Here is a 22,232-nt window from a genome sequence, read left to right as displayed (position 1 = left end):
ATTCTATTGTGATGGTACTGTAACATTTGTAACATTTGTGATGGAGTGTTACCTTGCCAGGTACTCTCGAATTTTAATACTCTATTCTTTACTTGGGGCAGGGCATTTTCTACTAATTTTGTCACAAATAGATGTGGGTATGATTCGCTACTTGCTTTTATGCCACTATTTATACCAAAACATTTTTCAAATCGGGCATAGTAATCACTAGTGTCTTCATCTTGCTTCTGTTTACAGGCTGAAATTGTACCCCAATCTTCCTTTTTCGTAGTTAATAAACGTGGCAGTACCTGTACTAATAAACCTGGTAGCGCTTTAGTTTTATCCCCAAGTCCTGCTCCTGCAGTTCGGGCCTTTTCTTCTGCTTCTAATACTGGCCATTCTATCTTTTGGTCTCCTACCTCCCACTCTTTTTCCCTGAGTTTCTCATAAATGCCAGCAGGCATCAATACCTTTAATATTGTCATAATGTCGGGATAGGTATACTCTCCCATGAGTAACATGTCTTTAATTTCTCGGTGGAAACCCGCTGGATCTTTGTCATGACTGGGTACCACTTTCTTCATTTCTAACAATTCTATTTTCGATATGGGCGTATATACAAACACGCGTTTAAACTCATTGTCCTCGCCTTTTATTGGGTGTACTTCTCGTAAGGGATTCTGTCTGTCCATGTAATACGTGGTTCTTTCCTTAATGGGCAGTGAGACATGCTCTGAACATACAAAAAGAATGTACTGTTTTCTTGTTTCTAGTATTTCTTTAATTAATTTAGTACCTGAACCTCTCCATCTATTCATCAGTAGTTCAGTCAATATATCAGGTAAGGGACCAGGATCCGAATGCTGGCTCTGATATAGTATAAGGAGTTGTTGAATCATATAAATCCTAGCTAAACGCTGTTCATCTGGGGTGAGATTCAAAAATGTGCGTGCTACTGTATCATCACTGTACTTTCCGGGACTGTCAACCCAATGGACAGCTGACCTGGCTAATTCTTGTTCATCCATAGAATCGAGAAAATGATAACCCCTTCGTTCTCGGAGTAATTTGTCAGCTGCTTGGAACGAATGCTCGTTAGACCTTATATTAATTATAGGTGTTTGGAAATTCCTGTTATTATCTGGACATATCGGACGTATCGGGTCAATAAGACATCTATTATTATTACAAGATCTTCCTCTACCTACATAGGCTATGGTGTCTGACTGTATTGTGGACAGTCCTGATCCTTCTTCCTCGCTTTGTTCAAACTGGTCTACCGCTAATCTTTCTTCGTGTAGGCGTTCTATTTCTTTACGGATCTTTCGGCACATGGCTATTATACAATTTTGCTTATCATGTCTACCTTCTGATATATTCTGGCTCCATCTAGTAAGAATTTGCATTGCTTCCGGGTCTACCCCCGGTCGGTCTTGATTTCTGATCACACAATTTATGAGGAAACGTAACAGTTCCCCCTGTATCTCCACTTTCTGGTATTCCATAGCTCTGTTAATACATTCAGAATCTCGCCCTGTTTGGACAAAATGGTATATATTATCTAGATGCGCAGTCATTCCTGGTAACTTCCCTAAATACACTGCGGCTCGTCTGATACGCAATGATGCCATGATCATTTCGTCCTCTTTGCCGGGCACAGGGTCATATCTACAATCTACAAGAAGTTCCTTAAGCGTACGGGCATTTATGAGTTTGGGGGTACGTGAATGTGCTGACTCTTGAAAGGTAAGTTTATTTATTCTGGGTGGCGTGGAAAAAATGTTGGCAGCACCTCCCGTAGCCCCATCTGGGGTATCGGGTGTGAAAGGGTTCGTTGAACGTGATACAGCAACTATAGGTGTGGACACAGCTATAGAAGTAGCTGTAGGAACAGATGCAGAAACAGATGTGCTTGCCGGAATTTGTTGCTGTAGAGATACGGGTACTGGATCTTGGCGTTGAACCTCCCTGGCAGGCGGTCTATGTGAGGCTGAATTAGCATACTCGGGAGCTGCGTCATCTAAATATGAGGAAAGAAAAACATCTTCTGCGGTTCTAGGATGCCCCTTAGGATGTACCTTTATTGGAAATAATGGGGGTGGCAAGTCTTTTGGTATCTCTGGAGTAGCCTTAGGTAATCCTTCGGCCAGAAGGGGATACATACCATTCATAAGGGCATTTCTTTGTCTGTCTACTTGCTCTGATTTCACTCGGGTACCTTCTTCAATTAATAGATTTTCTCGAACTTTATTTGAATTCTCTCTATTTCTCTCTTCCTGTCGGAGTGCTTTTTCTGTACGTCTATGAGATTCTTTACGCCATAACTCAACGGCGTCTTTCTGTGACTGTCTGACTTTCCTTTTCCATAACTCTTCCTCGACTTTCATGATGCACTCTGCATCCCAGGTCCCCGCTGTGGGCCACCTCTGACTTTCTGGTAATTCCTTGGTATAGTCTACCCATAAATCAAGAAATAATATAGCGTCTAAGCCATGTTTATGATACATGAAGTACCCTGGAGTGTCCCTAGGAGGAATAGGAACGGCTTCTTCGAGTACCCCTTTTCTTGTTGTGATCTGTCTTAATTTCGAAAAGAGCGGCATATTGAGAACTGATCTGATACTGGATTTTAAACAAACTTAATACAGTAAACACGATAATGAACAGTCATTCACACCACAATATGCAGAACGTACTTAAAACATTTAACATTTAACATTTACCTGAACAATCAATAATGATGACGATCTAAGGAAAACTTAATCACTAAACATAATACTCGACATTAACTGAATCATTCTGAATTATATACTTGATATACTGCTAAACAGTACAGATACACTGCTGAAACAGTGCAGACCGGATTTGTGTACCCAAACCCGTCTTGACCGGCACAAACTATGTGCACGTCAGAAAGCCTCCCCAGTAATGGTACTCACCGGGTAGCTCGGAAACGGAAGGCCTCGGAAACTGAACCGAACTTGAACCGGACTGGACTCGACTCGAACACTGCGGAGACTGGACTCGACTTCGGACTTCGGAAACTGGTGGGCCTCTGTATACCTCGGATCTTGCTCTCTCAGCTAGGCTCTGGTCGGGATACTTCGCACTTCTCACCGCCTCGTCTGGGTGTTGATCGCAGCCTCAGTCGCCCCCGCTTGACCGGAGGGAGATACAGGAAATCCTGCTGGTACGCGTTGTTGTCCGTCCAGCTGTGGCAGGAGACCGGGCCTGCGACTCACCGCCGGCGCGTGAGATGAGAAAGTGTCCCTGTTCGGGCGCCATTCATGTGGTAAATAATTTAATTACCGGGACTTAATTTGATACAGAAACATAATAAAACAGCTCAGTAAATAAGAGGCAGAATCCGTGGTATTAGAGGTTCGGAATGGGCTTTATTCCAATGGTCGATTATAATCGGTTGCTCCAAGTTCCATCACCACGAAGGTTCAGGAAGTGAAGTACATACATTATTGACAATCAATTACTTTTATACAATAGGCATTACAGTGGAGCAAATACAAGAGGCGTAACAATTGATAGTGGTGATAATATGTTCGTGCGTAGCAAAAATAGGCGTAACTGGGAGTGATTTAAAGAACGTCATCAGATGTGATGTCATAAGAGGGTGGTTCTATGAAAGAATTTCGCAATGTCAGCAGAAATACTTGGCAGAAATGCGCGCGCAGCAGCATGACGTGTGATTGACGTGCAACTAGGGGGTGAAGGGGACTTGACGTTTAGCTCTACATGTGGCGACAGAAGTCTGGAGGGTCAAGTCAACCTAATCCCAAATCATATCTAACATCCTATGTTTAAAGAACTAAGTTATCCAAAAGAGAGGTCTCTTCGAGTAGAATCTTTATTCTATACTGACTATACTGACCATTAGTGCGTGTACAAGCGTCTAAGTGTCTACACTAGATGCGAGGGCGGAAATCTTCCATAGCAATAGGACTATGAATTACTTTCATAAAGACAGAGAAGTCGAGCCTTTGCTCGGTAGCTGGAAGAATGTTTACTTAAACTGCTAGACAGGAATGCATCGGGCAGGGAACGGAGCAGATAATTTCGAAGGTGAAATACAGTTTTTGGCAGGCAGCGGGCTGATGTCAGACTTCGTGAGCCGCGCAGAGAATGAGACAAAGTTCATGGTCACGGATGTGGGCTCAGACTGGAGCTTTCAGAGGCAGAAGGCAAGAAGAGTTCGATGACAGAATCAGGGCCTACTTGCCTGGACTGTAAAATGGCATAAGTGAACCATATAAAGCCGGTGGCCTTTCATACTTAGGAATGGAATATCCGGCCTATTCATGGCGGATCTGACAGAGGACATGTTGACGGTGGACGCACATGTGTTTGCGTCTTCATAACTGGAACTGGAGGGAACATACATGTATTTGTGATTCATACATGAAACCGTTGGGGTCCAAGATAGGGGACATAACTGATCAGAAAAATCCATATTTCCACATTATACAGAGCCACTTTCTCACACTTGCTCACTTTGCCACTGGATTCAAGCAAGCCTGGCTGAAGCCGGCTGAAATGCCAGAAACCGGTCCTAGGAAGCTTGTTTCCGGAACAGGGAAGGCTTGGCTTGGCAGTTCGGCCTGGACTGTTCCCATGAGGCACAGGGTCAGACTGATTTGCATATGGCCATGTCCTAACTGGGGTGCCAGAGTGGGCTAAAGAACGGTGATGGATCAAACCCAGATCTGTTGACTGGGTGTGAGTGTTTGATTGGTTCTGATGTTCTGTCCATCATCACCCCCTTTTGTACCGTTTTGTTCGCCATAAGATGGCAGGGTATGCTCAGACGTTGAGTCCCTTGCTCACTTTGCCACTGGATTCAAGCAAGCCTGGCTGAAGGCGGCTGAAATGCCAGAAACTGGTTCTAAGAAGCTTGTTTCCGGTCCAGGGAAGGCATGGCTTGGCAGTTTGGGCTGGACTGTTCCCATGAGGCACAGGGGCAGACTGATTTGCATATGGCTATGTCTGAACTGGGGTGACAGAGTGGGCTAAAGAACAGTGATGAATCAAACCTAGATCTGTTGACTGGGTGTGAGTGTTTGATTGGTTCTGGTGCTCCGTCCATCACCACCCCCTTTTGTACCGCTTTGTTCGCCATAAGTTGGCAGGGTATGCTCAGACGTTGAGTCCCTTGCTGTGAAAAAGTGCCATTTTTTTTGCCTGGTATGCCCCCACTTTTTGCTGAATTGCTGAATGCACTTTGACTGAGTGTGCCCTGGACTCCTGCCAATCTGGTGCCCAGGGCCTATGTTCCTTCCCTAAAACAAAACAAACCCAAATTGGCAAACCCTGGCCACATGTCAGCCCCTAGTAAATGGTACCCTAAGTACCCAGGGCTTTGTGACCAAGGAAGGCCTCTAAGAGCTGCAGCACACCTTGTGCCATCTGTACCCTTACACACACACACTGCCTTTGCAGGCTGAGTGTTTGGGTGCAAGACCAAAACAAAGTCGACATGGCACACATCCCTGTGTGCCATGCCCATCACCTACACTGCCATGGCATACATCAGTCACCCCTCTAGCTGGGTGCCTTATGCCAATGGTGTGGGAACAGGAGCAGGAGCCCTGTACCCCTACAGTGCCCAGGTCAATTCCTGAGCCCTGTAAGTGCAGTGCTGCCATTTAAGAGTACATGGTGCTGAGAGCTCGTCAAACACGAGCTCCACAGCACCATAATGGCAACACTACAGACTGGGAAGTTTGGAATCAAACTTCTCAGCACATTAAACCCACACTGATGCCAGTGTGGGATTTAATGTAACCAGCACCCCAGAGGGCATCTTAGAGGTGCCCCCTGAAACCTAACCTACGAATCCACGTCTGCTCTGAGGCTGCCTAGGCTGCCACCCAGCAGACATGTTGCTGGACCCCTGGGTGGGAGAGCCCCTGCTCTCCTGGTCCTGCAACAATGCACATCCTGGGCGAGGTGCAAAATCTTCTCCCCCAGGATGGGCAGGGGGAAGCTTCAAAGGCATGCCGCCTCTGTGAGCTTCTCCAGGCCCCAGCAACCCCCCACTCTGGCGGGAAGCTTTGGCCGGAAACCCCAAATAAGGACAGGGGATGTGCCAGCCTGCCAACCCCACCCCTCAGGTGGGGGAGGCGAGGTGAAGCACATCACCGGGCTCTCGCCATCTTGAAGATGGGGAGCCCTACCCTATCAGGACTAGGCTACTGCCCCCCTCCCACAGGAGAGAGGCAGGATAGGGGGTGTACCCACCCCAGGACGGGGACCCATTGGTCCCTGCCCTTCACCTACCTGTAACGCCCCTAAATCTAGTATTTAGGGGCACCCTGAACCTTCCTTCCCCAGATTCCAGATTCCAAAATTACAAGAAGAGCAAGAAGAAAAGAAGACCTGCCCTGCAGCTGCTAAGGAGAGGGAGACACCAACTGCTTTGGCCCCAGCCCTACCGGCCTGTCGACCTCGAACCTGCTCCTGCTCCAAACCCGGCATCTCTTGTGGCCAGCAACCTCAGAAACCCCGGAGGACCTGGCTACCTTTGAACTCTAATCCCCTGGGACTCCCATGAGTAGAGGCTCTACTCAAAACCTACCTTTCACCCCTGGCAGCAGCCCGGAACCGCGATCCCAGCCCACTCTGCACCAGCCAAGCCTGGCCGGTGCCGGAGTGAACTAAACCCACGAGGACGACCCCACGGCGACTGTGACCCCGAGTCCGGCACCCAAGGACCCCCCTCCACACTCCTGAAGAAGCCTGCAGCCTCAGAACAGTGTGCCACCCCAACCGCGATCAACAGAGGGTAAGATTTTCCGACACCAAAAGGCACCCCTGCACCCGGCGCCCCACGGCCCTCTGTGTCCAATCCCGGGGTACCTACCTATCCTGCAACTACCCAACTTACCTCTCGAAGTGGTGGTGGCACCTGAAGAGTCCTCGTCCCCGAGCTTGCAGTCTTTTTCCAAACCAGAGATTTCCCATTGAAATCCATTGAGCGCCCGAAGGCTCAAAAGCCCTCTGCACCCAGCCGCCCGAGTGGCCCTGGCAGTGAAAACTCTACACCTACCTACTTCCCCACTTGCCCTGAGTAAGTGACCAGGAGCCCAGCTCTCACAGCCGCGTGGCTTGCCAGACAGCAGCCACCAAACAAGGCCCCCCTATCCCTGATAGGATAACATTGGGCCTAACTCTCTCTGCACCCGGCCGCCCTAGAGCCGCTGAGGGTGAACCAACTGTACCTACCTCACCCTGGGAGACCCCTGAGTCTGTGCCCAGAACCTCAACTCTGCCAGTCGAGTACTTACCCTTAAACTGCAAACTCTATTTTCCTCATAGGGTAACATTGACTGGCTTTTTCCTGAAATTTCTTCAAAGTGTGGACTTTTCAAATCTTCCAATATTCACCAAAAATCAGCCGAGTGACAAAAACGAATTTACTCACCTGCTCTTAGGTGAGCTCCCAGTGCTGGATCTTGGTGCCCAGCACTGACTCTGAAAAATACCCACAACTGTACTTACCCTTAACTCAATTTTCTTCCATAGGAAACCATTGACTGTTTTTCTGTGAAATTTCTTCTGTGTTGATTTCTGCAATCTTTAAATATTCTTCAAAAATAGTATAATATCTGAAAACTTAATTACTTACCTGTTTTGGATAAAGGTCCCAGTACTGAGTCTAGGCACCCAGTACTGGATTACAAAATTAACAAGAACATACTGTACCCATAACCTGAATTTTCTTCCATAGGGAATCATTGACTGTTTTCTCTGAAATATTTTCGAAGTGTCAACTTTTAAAATAGCTAAATATTAGTTAAAAATCATTACAGTACTTAAGTCGACTTTCATCACTTGATTCTGAGAACTGACCCAGGACTGAATCTAGGATCCAGTCCTGGAATAACAAAAGTAATCTAAAAAGTAATCTGTTGCAAATAACTTGAATTTATCATTGAGCTCAATGTATTGTTGTGTTTAGAAATAGAGTTGCCTACTGCAACTACTTGTAACTGTTTACTAAAGTCTATTGCATATACAAAAGTATTTATATGAAACATCTTCTGTCGAGAAAGTATATTTTAAATCCAAGTGTTGGTTCTAAAATAAAACAAGCATATATTTTTTATATATAAACCATTGGCCTAGAGTTCAGTTATTGAGTGTGTGGAACCATTTGCTGACTGAGTGTGTACAACAAATGCTTTACACTGTCCTCTGATACTGCCTTACTGCTCGACCAAGCTACCACTTTAGAGAGTAAGGTTATATCTAACTTTAACCTCTGTTAAACCCTTGGGGTCTGTGGACTCTGTACACCCTGTACCTATTAAGGAACAGTATATACAGAGCCACTTTCTCACACTTGCTCACTTTGCCACTGGATTCAAGCAAGCCTGGCTGAAGCCGGCTGAAATGCCAGAAACCGGTCCTAGGAAGCTTGTTTCCGGAACAGGGAAGGCTTGGCTTGGCAGTTCGGCCTGGACTGTTCCCATGAGGCACAGGGTCAGACTGATTTGCATATGGCCATGTCCTAACTGGGGTGCCAGAGTGGGCTAAAGAACGGTGATGGATCAAACCCAGATCTGTTGACTGGGTGTGAGTGTTTGATTGGTTCTGATGTTCTGTCCATCACCACCCCCTTTTGTACCGTTTTGTTCGCCATAAGTTGGCAGGGTATGCTCAGACGTTGAGTCCCTTGCTCACTTTGACACTGGATTCAAGCAAACCTGGCTGAAGGCGGCTGAAATGCCAGAAACTGGTCCTAGGAAGCTTGTTTCCAGTCCAGGGAAGGCATGGCTTGGCAGTTTGGGCTGGACTGTTCCCATGAGGCACAGGGGCAGATTGATTTGCATATGGCTATGTCTGAACTGGGGTGGCAGAGTGGGCTAAAGAACAGTGATGGATCAAACCTAGATCTGTTGACTGGGTGTGAGTGTTTGATTGGTTCTGGTGCTCCGTCCATCACCACCCCCTTTTGTACCGCTTTGTTCGCCATAAGTTGGCAGGGTATGCTCAGACGTTGAGTCCCTTGCTGTGAAAAAGTGCCATTTTTCTTTCTTGGTATGCCCCCACTTTTTGCTGAATTGCTGAATGCACTTTGACTGAGTGTGCCCTGGACTCCTGCCAATCTGGTGCCCAGGGCCTATGTTCCTTCCCTAAAACAAAACAAACCCAAATTGGCAAACCCTGGCCACATGTCAGCCCCTAGTAAATGGTACCCTAAGTACCCAGGGCTTTGTGACCAAGGAAGGCCTCTAAGAGCTGCAGCACACCTTGTGCCATCTGTACCCTTACACACACACACTGCCTTTGCAGGCTGAGTGTTTGGGTGCAAGACCAAAACAAAGTCGACATGGCACACATCCCTGTGTGCCATGCCCATCACCTACACTGCCATGGCATACATCAGTCACCCCTCTAGCTGGGTGCCTTATGCCAATGGTGTGGGAACAGGAGCAGGAGCCCTGTACCCCTACAGTGCCCAGGTCAATTCCTGAGCCCTGTAAGTGCAGTGCTGCCATTTAAGAGTACATGGTGCTGAGAGCTCATCAAACACGAGCTCCACAGCACCATAATGGCAACACTACAGACTGGGAAGTTTGGAATCAAACTTCTCAGCACATTAAACCCACACTGATGCCAGTGTGGGATTTAATGTAACCAGCACCCCAGAGGGCATCTTAGAGGTGCCCCCTGAAACCTAACCTACAAATCCACGTCTGCTCTGAGGCTGCCTAGGCTGCCACCCAGCAGACATGTTGCTGGACCCCTGGGTGGGAGAGCCCCTGCTCTCCTGGTCCTGCAACAATGCACATCCTGGGCGAGGTGCAAAATCTTCTCCCCCAGGATGGGCAGGGGGAAGCTTCAAAGGCATGCCGCCTCTGTGAGCTTCTCCAGGCCCCAGCAACCCCCCACTCTGGCGGGAAGCTTTGGCCGGAAACCCCAAATAAGGACAGGGGATGTGCCAGCCTGCCAACCCCACCCCTCAGGTGGGGGAGGCGAGGTGAAGCACATCACCGGGCTCTCTCCATCTTGAAGATGGGGAGCCCTACCCTATCAGGACTAGGCTACTGCCCCCCTCCCACAGGAGAGAGGCAGGATAGGGGGTGTACCCACCCCAGGACGGGGACCCATTGGTCCCTGCCCTTCACCTACCTGTAACGCCCCTAAATCTAGTATTTAGGGGCACCCTGAACCTTCCTTCCCCAGATTCCAGATTCCAAAATTACAAGAAGAACAAGAAGAAAAGAAGACCTGCCCTGCAGCTGCTAAGGAGAGGGAGACACCAACTGCTTTGGCCCCAGCCCTACCGGCCTGTCGACCTCGAACCTGCTCCTGCTCCAAACCCGGCATCTCTTGTGGCCAGCAACCTCAGAAACCCCGGAGGACCTGGCTACCTTTGAACTCTAATCCCCTGGGACTCCCATGAGTAGAGGCTCTACTCAAAACCTACCTTTCACCCCTGGCAGCAGCCCGGAACCGCGATCCCAGCCCACTCTGCACCAGCCAAGCCTGGCCGGTGCCGGAGTGAACTAAACCCACGAGGACGACCCCACGGCGACTGTGACCCCGAGTCCGGCACCCAAGGACCCCCCTCGACACTCCTGAAGAAGCCTGCAGCCTCAGAACAGTGTGCCACCCCAACCGCGATCAACAGAGGGTAAGATTTTCCGACACCAAAAGGCACCCCTGCACCCGGCGCCCCACGGCCCTCTGTGTCCAATCCCGGGGTACCTACCTATCCTGCAACTACCCAACTTACCTCTCGAAGTGGTGGTGGCACCTGAAGAGTCCTCGTCCCCGAGCTTGCAGTCTTTTTCCAAACCAGAGATTTCCCATTGAAATCCATTGAGCGCCCGAAGGCTCAAAAGCCCTCTGCACCCAGCCGCCCGAGTGGCCCTGGCAGTGAAAACTCTACACCTACCTACTTCACCACTTGCCCTGAGTAAGTGACCAGGAGCCCAGCTCTCACAGCCGCGTGGCTTGCCAGACAGCAGCCACCAAACAAGGCCCCCCTATCCCTGATAGGATAACATTGGGCCTAACTCTCTCTGCACCCGGCCGCCCTAGAGCCGCTGAGGGTGAACCAACTGTACCTACCTCACCCTGGGAGACCCCTGAGTCTGTGCCCAGGACCTCAACTCTGCCAGTCGAGTACTTACCCTTAAACTGCAAACTCTATTTTCCTCATAGGGTAACATTGACTGGCTTTTTCCTGAAATTTCTTCAAAGTGTGGACTTTTCAAATCTTCCAATATTCACCAAAAATCAGCCGAGTGACAAAAACGAATTTACTCACCTGCTCTTAGGTGAGCTCCCAGTGCTGGATCTTGGTGCCCAGCACTGACTCTGAAAAATACCCACAACTGTACTTACCCTAAACTCAATTTTCTTCCATAGGAAACCATTGACTGTTTTTCTGTGAAATTTCTTCTGTGTTGATTTCTGCAATCTTTAAATATTCTTCAAAAATAGTATAATATCTGAAAACTTAATTACTTACCTGTTTTGGATAAAGGTCCCAGTACTGAGTCTAGGCACCCAGTACTGGATTACAAAATTAACAAGAACATACTGTACCTATAACCTGAATTTTCTTCCATAGGGAATCATTGACTGTTTTCTCTGAAATATTTTCGAAGTGTCAACTTTTAAAATAGCTAAATATTAGTTAAAAATCATTACAGTACTTAAGTCGACTTTCATCACTTGATTCTGAGAACTGACCCAGGACTGAATCTAGGATCCAGTCCTGGAATAACAAAAGTAATCTAAAAAGTAATCTGTTGCAAATAACTTGAATTTATCATTGAGCTCAATGTATTGTTGTGTTTAGAAATAGAGTTGCCTACTGCAACTACTTGTAACTGTTTACTAAAGTCTATTGCATATACAAAAGTATTTATATGAAACATCTTCTGTCGAGAAAGTATATTTTAAATCCAAGTGTTGGTTCTAAAATAAAACAAGCATATATTTTTTATATATAAACCATTGGCCTAGAGTTCAGTTATTGAGTGTGTGGAACCATTTGCTGACTGAGTGTGTACAACAAATGCTTTACACTGTCCTCTGATACTGCCTTACTGCTCGACCAAGCTACCACTTTAGAGAGTAAGGTTATATCTAACTTTAACCTCTGTTAAACCCTTGGGGTCTGTGGACTCTGTACACCCTGTACCTATTAAGGAACAGTATATACAGAGCCACTTTCTCACACTTGCTCACTTTGCCACTGGATTCAAGCAAGCCTGGCTGAAGCCGGCTGAAATGCCAGAAACCGGTCCTAGGAAGCTTGTTTCCGGAACAGGGAAGGCTTGGCTTGGCAGTTCGGCCTGGACTGTTCCCATGAGGCACAGGGTCAGACTGATTTGCATATGGCCATGTCCTAACTGGGGTGCCAGAGTGGGCTAAAGAACGGTGATGGATCAAACCCAGATCTGTTGACTGGGTGTGAGTGTTTGATTGGTTCTGATGTTCTGTCCATCACCACCCCCTTTTGTACCGTTTTGTTCGCCGTAAGTTGGCAGGGTATGCTTAGACGTTGAGTCCCTTGCTCACTTTGACACTGGATTCAAGCAAGCCTGGCTGAAGGCGGCTGAAATGCCAGAAACTGGTCCTAGGAAGCTTGTTTCCAGTCCAGGGAAGGCATGGCTTGGCAGTTTGGGCTGGACTGTTCCCATGAGGCACAGGGGCAGATTGATTTGCATATGGCTATGTCTGAACTGGGGTGGCAGAGTGGGCTAAAGAACAGTGATGGATCAAACCTAGATCTGTTGACTGGGTGTGAGTGTTTGATTGGTTCTGGTGCTCCGTCCATCACCACCCCCTTTTGTACCGCTTTGTTCGCCATAAGTTGGCAGGGTATGCTCAGACGTTGAGTCCCTTGCTGTGAAAAAGTGCCATTTTTCTTGCTTGGTATGCCCCCACTTTTTGCTGAATTGCTGAATGCACTTTGACTGAGTGTGCCCTTGACTCCTGCCAATCTGGTGCCCAGGGCCTATGTTCCTTCCCTAAAACAAAACAAACCCAAATTGGCAAACCCTGGCCACATGTCAGCCCCTAGTAAATGGTACCCTAAGTACCCAGGGCTTTGTGACCAAGGAAGGCCTCTAAGAGCTGCAGCACACCTTGTGCCATCTGTACCCTTACACACACACACTGCCTTTGCAGGCTGAGTGTTTGGGTGCAAGACCAAAACAAAGTCGACATGGCACACATCCCTGTGTGCCATGCCCATCACCTACACTGCCATGGCATACATCAGTCACCCCTCTAGCTGGGTGCCTTATGCCAATGGTGTGGGAACAGGAGCAGGAGCCCTGTACCCCTACAGTGCCCAGGTCAATTCCTGAGCCCTGTAAGTGCAGTGCTGCCATTTAAGAGTACATGGTGCTGAGAGCTCATCAAACACGAGCTCCACAGCACCATAATGGCAACACTACAGACTGGGAAGTTTGGAATCAAACTTCTCAGCACATTAAACCCACACTGATGCCAGTGTGGGATTTAATGTAACCAGCACCCCAGAGGGCATCTTAGAGGTGCCCCCTGAAACCTAACCTACGAATCCACGTCTGCTCTGAGGCTGCCTAGGCTGCCACCCAGCAGACATGTTGCTGGACCCCTGGGTGGGAGAGCCCCTGCTCTCCTGGTCCTGCAACAATGCACATCCTGGGCGAGGTGCAAAATCTTCTCCCCCAGGATGGGCAGGGGGAAGCTTCAAAGGCATGCCGCCTCTGTGAGCTTCTCCAGGCCCCAGCAACCCCCCACTCTGGCGGGAAGCTTTGGCCGGAAACCCCAAATAAGGACAGGGGATGTGCCAGCCTGCCAACCCCACCCCTCAGGTGGGGGAGGCGAGGTGAAGCACATCACCGGGCTCTCGCCATCTTGAAGATGGGGAGCCCTACCCTATTAGGACTAGGCTACTGCCCCCCTCCCACAGGAGAGAGGCAGGATAGGGGGTGTACCCACCCCAGGACGGGGACCCATTGGTCCCTGCCCTTCACCTACCTGTAACGCCCCTAAATCTAGTATTTAGGGGCACCCTGAACCTTCCTTCCCCAGATTCCAGATTCCAAAATTACAAGAAGAGCAAGAAGAAAAGAAGACCTGCCCTGCAGCTGCTAAGGAGAGGGAGACACCAACTGCTTTGGCCCCAGCCCTACCGGCCTGTCGACCTCGAACCTGCTCCTGCTCCAAACCCGGCATCTCTTGTGGCCAGCAACCTCAGAAACCCCGGAGGACCTGGCTACCTTTGAACTCTAATCCCCTGGGACTCCCATGAGTAGAGGCTCTACTCAAAACCTACCTTTCACCCCTGGCAGCAGCCCGGAACCGCGATCCCAGCCCACTCTGCACCAGCCAAGCCTGGCCGGTGCCGGAGTGAACTAAACCCACGAGGACGACCCCACGGCGACTGTGACCCCGAGTCCGGCACCCAAGGACCCCCCTCCACACTCCTGAAGAAGCCTGCAGCCTCAGAACAGTGTGCCACCCCAACCGCGATCAACAGAGGGTAAGATTTTCCGACACCAAAAGGCACCCCTGCACCCGGCGCCCCACGGCCCTCTGTGTCCAATCCCGGGGTACCTACCTATCCTGCAACTACCCAACTTACCTCTCGAAGTGGTGGTGGCACCTGAAGAGTCCTCGTCCCCGAGCTTGCAGTCTTTTTCCAAACCAGAGATTTCCCATTGAAATCCATTGAGCGCCCGAAGGCTCAAAAGCCCTCTGCACCCAGCCGCCCGAGTGGCCCTGGCAGTGAAAACTCTACACCTACCTACTTCCCCACTTGCCCTGAGTAAGTGACCAGGAGCCCAGCTCTCACAGCCGCGTGGCTTGCCAGACAGCAGCCACCAAACAAGGCCCCCCTATCCCTGATAGGATAACATTGGGCCTAACTCTCTCTGCACCCGGCCGCCCTAGAGCCGCTGAGGGTGAACCAACTGTACCTACCTGACCCTGGGAGACCCCTGAGTCTGTGCCCAGAACCTCAACTCTGCCAGTCGAGTACTTACCCTTAAACCGCAAACTCTATTTTCCTCATAGGGTAACATAGACTGGCTTTTTCCTGAAATTTCTTCAAAGTGTGGACTTTTCAAATCTTCCAATATTCACCAAAAATCAGCCGAGTGACAAAAACGAATTTACTCACCTGCTCTTAGGTGAGCTCCCAGTGCTGGATCTTGGTGCCCAGCACTGACTCTGAAAAATACCCACAACTGTACTTACCCTTAACTCAATTTTCTTCCATAGGAAACCATTGACTGTTTTTCTGTGAAATTTCTTGTGTTGATTTCTGCAATCTTTAAATATTCTTCAAAAATAGTATAATATCTGAAAACGTAATTACTTACCTGTTTTGGATAAAGGTCCCAGTACTGAGTCTAGGCACCCAGTACTGGATTACAAAATTAACAAGAACATACTGTACCCATAACCTGAATTTTCTTCCATAGGGAATCATTGACTGTTTTCTCTGAAATATTTTCGAAGTGTCAACTTTTAAAATAGCTAAATATTAGTTAAAAATCATTACAGTACTTAAGTCGACTTTCATCACTTGATTCTGAGAACTGACCCAGGACTGAATCTAGGATCCAGTCCTGGAATAACAAAAGTAATCTAAAAAGTAATCTGTTGCAAATAACTTGAATTTATCATTGAGCTCAATGTATTGTTGTGTTTAGAAATAGAGTTGCCTACTGCAACTACTTGTAACTGTTTACTAAAGTCTATTGCATATACAAAAGTATTTATATGAAACATCTTCTGTCGAGAAAGTATATTTTAAATCCAAGTGTTGGTTCTAAAATAAAACAAGCATATATTTTTTATATATAAACCATTGGCCTAGAGTTCAGTTATTGAGTGTGTGGAACCATTTGCTGACTGAGTGTGTACAACAAATGCTTTACACTGTCCTCTGATACTGCCTTACTGCTCGACCAAGCTACCACTTTAGAGAGTAAGGTTATATCTAACTTTAACCTCTGTTAAACCCTTGGGGTCTGTGGACTCTGTACACCCTGTACCTATTAAGGAACAGTATATACAGAGCCACTTTCTCACACTTGCTCACTTTGCCACTGGATTCAAGCAAGCCTGGCTGAAGCCGGCTGAAATGCCAGAAACCGGTCCTAGGAAGCTTGTTTCCGGAACAGGGAAGGCTTGGCTTGGCAGTTCGGCCTGGACTGTTCCCATGAGGCACAGGGTCAGACTGATTTGCATATGGCCATGTCCTAACTGGGGTGCCAGAGTGGGCTAAAGAACGGTGATGGATCAAACCCAGATCTGTTGACTGGGTGTGAGTGTTTGATTGGTTCTGATGTTCTGTCCATCACCACCCCCTTTTGTACCGCTTTGTTCGCCATAAGTTGGCAGGGTATGCTCAGACGTTGAGTCCCTTGCTCACTTTGACACTGGATTCAAGCAAGCCTGGCTGAAGGCGGCTGAAATGCCAGAAACTGCTCCTAGGAAGCTTGTTTCCGGTCCAGGGAAGGCATGGCTTGGCAGTTTGGGCTGGACTGTTCCCATGAGGCACAGGGGCAGATTGATTTGCATATGGCTATGTCTGAACTGGGGTGGCAGAGTGGGCTAAAGAACAGTGATGGATCAAACCTAGATCTGTTGACTGGGTGTGAGTGTTTGATTGGTTCTGGTGCTCCGTCCATCACCACCCCCTTTTGTACCGCTTTGTTCGCCATAAGTTGGCAGGGTATGCTCAGACGTTGAGTCCCTTGCTGTGAAAAAGTGCCATTTTTCTTGCCTGGTATGCCCCCACTTTTTGCTGAATTGCTGAATGCACTTTGACTGAGTGTGCCCTGGACTCCTGCCAATCTGGTGCCCAGGGCCTATGTTCCTTCCCTAAAACAAAACAAACCCAAATTGGCAAACCCTGGCCACATGTCAGCCCCTAGTAAATGGTACCCTAAGTACCCAGGGCTTTGTGACCAAGGAAGGCCTCTAAGAGCTGCAGCACACCTTGTGCCATCTGTACCCTTACACACACACACTGCCTTTGCAGGCTGAGTGTTTGGGTGCAAGACCAAAACAAAGTCGACATGGCACACATCCCTGTGTGCCATGCCCATCACCTACACTGCCATGGCATACATCAGTCACCCCTCTAGCTGGGTGCCTTATGCCAATGGTGTGGGAACAGGAGCAGGAGCCCTGTGCCCCTACAGTGTCCAGGTCAATTCCTGAGCCCTGTAAGTGCAGTGCTGCCATTTAAGAGTACATGGTGCTGAGAGTTCGTCAAACACGAGCTCCACAGCACCATAATGGCAACACTACAGACTGGGAAGTTTGGAATCAAACTTCTCAGCACATTAAACCCACACTGATGCCAGTGTGGGATTTAATGTAACCAGCACCCCAGAGGGCATCTTAGAGGTGCCCCCTGAAACCTAACCTACGAATCCACGTCTGCTCTGAGGCTGCCTAGGCTGCCACCCAGCAGACATGTTGCTGGACCCCTGGGTGGGAGAGCCCCTGCTCTCCTGGTCCTGCAACAATGCACATCCTGGGCGAGGTGCAAAATCTTCTCCCCCAGGATGGGCAGGGGGAAGCTTCAAAGGCATGCCGCCTCTGTGAGCTTCTCCAGGCCCCAGCAACCCCCCACTCTGGCGGGAAGCTTTGGCCGGAAACCCCAAATAAGGACAGGGGATGTGCCAGCCTGCCAACCCCACCCCTCAGGTGGGGGAGGCGAGGTGAAGCACATCACCGGGCTCTCGCCATCTTGAAGATGGGGAGCCCTACCCTATCAGGACTAGGCTACTGCCCCCCTCCCACAGGAGAGAGGCAGGATAGGGGGTGTACCCACCCCAGGACGGGGACCCATTGGTCCCTGCCCTTCACCTACCTGTAACGCCCCTAAATCTAGTATTTAGGGGCACCCTGAACCTTCCTTCCCCAGATTCCAGATTCCAAAATTACAAGAAGAGCAAGAAGAAAAGAAGACCTGCCCTGCAGCTGCTAAGGAGAGGGAGACACCAACTGCTTTGGCCCCAGCCCTACCGGCCTGTCGACCTCGAACCTGCTCCTGCTCCAAACCCGGCATCTCTTGTGGCCAGCAACCTCAGAAACCCCGGAGGACCTGGCTACCTTTGAACTCTAATCCCCTGGGACTCCCATGAGTAGAGGCTCTACTCAAAACCTACCTTTCACCCCTGGCAGCAGCCCGGAACCGCGATCCCAGCCCACTCTGCACCAGCCAAGCCTGGCCGGTGCCGGAGTGAACTAAACCCACGAGGACGACCCCACGGCGACTGTGACCCCGAGTCCGGCACCCAAGGACCCCCCTCCACACTCCTGAAGAAGCCTGCAGCAACAGAACAGTGTGCCACCCCAACCGCGATCAACAGAGGGTAAGATTTTCCGACACCAAAAGGCACCCCTGCACCCGGCGCCCCACAGCCCTCTGTGTCCAATCCCGGGGTACCTACCTAATCTGCAACTACCCAACTTACCTCTCGAAGTGGTGGTGGCACCTGAAGAGTCCTCGTCCCCGAGCTTGCAGTCTTTTTCCAAACCAGAGATTTCCCATTGAAATCCATTGAGCGCCCGAAGGCTCAAAAGCCCTCTGCACCCAGCCGCCCGAGTGGCCCTGGCAGTGAAAACTCTACACCTACCTACTTCCCCACTTGCCCTGAGTAAGTGACCAGGAGCCCAGCTCTCACAGCCGCGTGGCTTGCCAGACAGCAGCCACCAAACAAGGCCCCCCTATCCCTGATAGGATAACATTGGGCCTAACTCTCTCTGCACCCGGCCGCCCTAGAGCCGCTGAGGGTGAACCAACTGTACCTACCTGACCCTGGGAGACCCCTGAGTCTGTGCCCAGAACCTCAACTCTGCCAGTCGAGTACTTACCCTTAAACCGCAAACTCTATTTTCCTCATAGGGTAACATTGACTGGCTTTTTCCTGAAATTTCTTCAAAGTGTGGACTTTTCAAATCTTCCAATATTCACCAAAAATCAGCCGAGTGACAAAAACGAATTTACTCACCTGCTCTTAGGTGAGCTCCCAGTGCTGGATCTTGGTGCCCAGCACTGACTCTGAAAAATACCCACAACTGTACTTACCCTTAACTCAATTTTCTTCCATAGGAAACCATTGACTGTTTTTCTGTGAAATTTCTTCTGTGTTGATTTCTGCAATCTTTAAATATTCTTCAAAAATAGTATAATATCTGAAAACGTAATTACTTACCTGTTTTGGATAAAGGTCCCAGTACTGAGTCTAGGCACCCAGTACTGGATTACAAAATTAACAAGAACATACTGTACCCATAACCTGAATTTTCTTCCATAGGGAATCATTGACTGTTTTCTCTGAAATATTTTCGAAGTGTCAACTTTTAAAATAGCTAAATATTAGTTAAAAATCATTACAGTACTTAAGTCGACTTTCATCACTTGATTCTGAGAACTGACCCAGGACTGAATCTAGGATCCAGTCCTGGAATAACAAAAGTAATCTAAAAAGTAATCTGTTGCAAATAACTTGAATTTATCATTGAGCTCAATGTATTGTTGTGTTTAGAAATAGAGTTGCCTACTGCAACTACTTGTAACTGTTTACTAAAGTCTATTGCATATACAAAAGTATTTATATGAAACATCTTCTGTCGAGAAAGTATATTTTAAATCCAAGTGTTGGTTCTAAAATAAAACAAGCATATATTTTTTATATATAAACCATTGGCCTAGAGTTCAGTTATTGAGTGTGTGGAACCATTTGCTGACTGAGTGTGTACAACAAATGCTTTACACTGTCCTCTGATACTGCCTTACTGCTCGACCAAGCTACCACTTTAGAGAGTAAGGTTATATCTAACTTTAACCTCTGTTAAACCCTTGGGGTCTGTGGACTCTGTACACCCTGTACCTATTAAGGAACAGTATATACAGAGCCACTTTCTCACACTTGCTCACTTTGCCACTGGATTCAAGCAAGCCTGGCTGAAGCCGGCTGAAATGCCAGAAACCGGTCCTAGGAAGCTTGTTTCCGGAACAGGGAAGGCTTGGCTTGGCAGTTCGGCCTGGACTGTTCCCATGAGGCACAGGGTCAGACTGATTTGCATATGGCCATGTCCTAACTGGGGTGCCAGAGTGGGCTAAAGAACGGTGATGGATCAAACCCAGATCTGTTGACTGGGTGTGAGTGTTTGATTGGTTCTGATGTTCTGTCCATCATCACCCCCTTTTGTACCGTTTTGTTCGCCATAAGATGGCAGGGTATGCTCAGACGTTGAGTCCCTTGCTCACTTTGCCACTGGATTCAAGCAAGCCTGGCTGAAGGCGGCTGAAATGCCAGAAACTGGTCCTAAGAAGCTTGTTTCCGGTCCAGGGAAGGCATGGCTTGGCAGTTTGGGCTGGACTGTTCCCATGAGACACAGGGGCAGACTGATTTGCATATGCCTATGTCTGAACTGGGGTGACAGAGTGGGCTAAAGAACAGTGATGGATCAAACCTAGATCTGTTGACTGGGTGTGAGTGTTTGATTGGTTCTGGTGCTCCGTCCATCACCACCCCCTTTTGTACCGCTTTGTTCGCCATAAGTTGGCAGGGTATGCTCAGACGTTGAGTCCCTTGCTGTGAAAAAGTGCCATTTTTCTTGCCTGGTATGCCCCCACTTTTTGCTGAATTGCTGAATGCACTTTGACTGAGTGTGCCCTGGACTCCTGCCAATCTGGTGCCCAGGGCCTATGTTCCTTCCCTAAAACAAAACAAACCCAAATTGGCAAACCCTGGCCACATGTCAGCCCCTAGTAAATGGTACCCTAAGTACCCAGGGCTTTGTGACCAAGGAAGGCCTCTAAGAGCTGCAGCACACCTTGTGCCATCTGTACCCTTACACACACACACTGCCTTTGCAGGCTGAGTGTTTGGGTGCAAGACCAAAACAAAGTCGACATGGCACACATCCCTGTGTGCCATGCCCATCACCTACACTGCCATGGCATACATCAGTCACCCCTCTAGCTGGGTGCCTTATGCCAATGGTGTGGGAACAGGAGCAGGAGCCCTGTACCCCTACAGTGCCCAGGTCAATTCCTGAGCCCTGTAAGTGCAGTGCTGCCATTTAAGAGTACATGGTGCTGAGAGCTCGTCAAACACGAGCTCCACAGCACCATAATGGCAACACTACAGACTGGGAAGTTTGGAATCAAACTTCTCAGCACATTAAACCCACACTGATGCCAGTGTGGGATTTAATGTAACCAGCACCCCAGAGGGCATCTTAGAGGTGCCCCCTGAAACCTAACCTACGAATCCACGTCTGCTCTGAGGCTGCCTAGGCTGCCACCCAGCAGACATGTTGCTGGACCCCTGGGTGGGAGAGCCCCTGCTCTCCTGGTTCTGCAACAATGCACATCCTGGGCGAGGTGCAAAATCTTCTCCCGCAGGATGGGCAGGGGGAAGCTTCAAAGGCATGCCGCCTCTGTGAGCTTCTCCAGGCCCCAGCAACCCCCCACTCTGGCGGGAAGCTTTGGCCGGAAACCCCAAATAAGGACAGGGGATGTGCCAGCCTGCCAACCCCACCCCTCAGGTGGGGGAGGCGAGGTGAAGCACATCACCGGGCTCTCGCCATCTTGAAGATGGGGAGCCCTACCCTATCAGGACTAGGCTACTGCCCCCCTCCCACAGGAGAGAGGCAGGATAGGGGGTGTACCCACCCCAGGACGGGGACCCATTGGTCCCTGCCCTTCACCTACCTGTAACGCCCCTAAATCTAGTATTTAGGGGCACCCTGAACCTTCCTTCCCCAGATTCCAGATTCCAAAATTACAAGAAGAGCAAGAAGAAAAGAAGACCTGCCCTGCAGCTGCTAAGGAGAGGGAGACACCAACTGCTTTGGCCCCAGCCCAACCGGCCTGTCGACCTCGAACCTGCTCCTGCTCCAAACCCGGCATCTCTTGTGGCCAGCAACCTCAGAAACCCCGGAGGACCTGGCTACCTTTGAACTCTAATCCCCTGGGACTCCCATGAGTAGAGGCTCTACTCAAAACCTACCTTTCACCCCTGGCAGCAGCCCGGAACCGCGATCCCAGCCCACTCTGCACCAGCCAAGCCTGGCCGGTGCCGGAGTGAACTAAACCCACGAGGACGACCCCACGGCGACTGTGACCCCGAGTCCGGCACCCAAGGACCCCCCTCGACACTACTGAAGAAGCCTGCAGCCTCAGAACAGTGTGCCACCCCAACCGCGATCAACAGAGGGTAAGATTTTCCGACACCAAAAGG

The sequence above is a fragment of the Triturus cristatus genome, chromosome 4_1 (genome assembly GCF_964204655.1).
Source record: "Triturus cristatus chromosome 4_1, aTriCri1.1, whole genome shotgun sequence".
NCBI lineage: Eukaryota > Metazoa > Chordata > Amphibia > Caudata > Salamandridae > Triturus > Triturus cristatus.
Note: the sequence above shows the minus strand (reverse complement) of the source record.